Source organism: Triticum dicoccoides, chromosome 7A, assembly GCF_002162155.2.
Source record: "Triticum dicoccoides isolate Atlit2015 ecotype Zavitan chromosome 7A, WEW_v2.0, whole genome shotgun sequence".
In the NCBI taxonomy this organism is placed as follows: Eukaryota; Viridiplantae; Streptophyta; class Magnoliopsida; order Poales; family Poaceae; genus Triticum; species Triticum dicoccoides.
The window spans coordinates 632,242,679-632,243,569 of NC_041392.1; positions in this window are offsets into that span (position 1 = coordinate 632,242,679).

An 891-nucleotide genomic window follows, 5' to 3' on the forward strand; every position below is an offset into this window, starting at 1 on the left:
CCCCGAAGGTTTCATTCCGTTTGGATTCTGTTTGATGTTCCTTTTTTGCGAAACACTGAAATAGGCAAAAAAGCAGCAATTTGCACTGGGCCTTGGGTTAGTAGGTTAGTCCCAAACATAATATAAAAGTGTATAAATAAGCCCATTAACATCCAAAACAGATAATATAATAGCATGGAAAAATCAAAAATAAAACGGGGAAGCTATACTCGAGCAATTGATCTACAACATAGATATGCAAATACTATTAGGACTAAGTTCACGATAAATTTAAGTCCAATTAATCATATTTAAGAACTCCCACTTAGATAGACATCCCTCTAATCATCTAAGTGATCACGTGATCCATATCAACTAAACCATGTCCGATCATCATGTGAGAAGGAGTAGTTTTCAATGGTGAACATCACTATCACTACAGAAAAGACACATCCGTGACATGTTGGGCCGAATGAAAAAAATTATGTCATACTTATGACACTTCTATGACAATAATTGTGACAAAACCCTGTATGATCGTAGATGTGGTGGGTCCTACTTCTATGACAAAAAATCATCACAAAAATGGGCTTTTCGTCCAGGGCGGGCTGGAGACGCAGCTGCATGACATTCTTTGGGCCGTCCATGACGGAAAAAACCATGGTAGAAGCGAGGGCAAGGAAAATATCACAGATTTCCTGGTTATGGTGGCTGGTCAGGGGCCGAGCGATGCGCGTTTCTCTCGTACGTACGCGCATGTGTGCAAGGCGTTGCGCTCTAACTGAACCCGAGCGATTGCACTGCAGGCTACGCGTTACTGAACCCGAGCGATCGATCGATGGCTGTTAACTGAACCTGATCGAGCGATTCCTTTGCTACTGCTGCTAACTGAAGCCGATCGATGATGCCTCT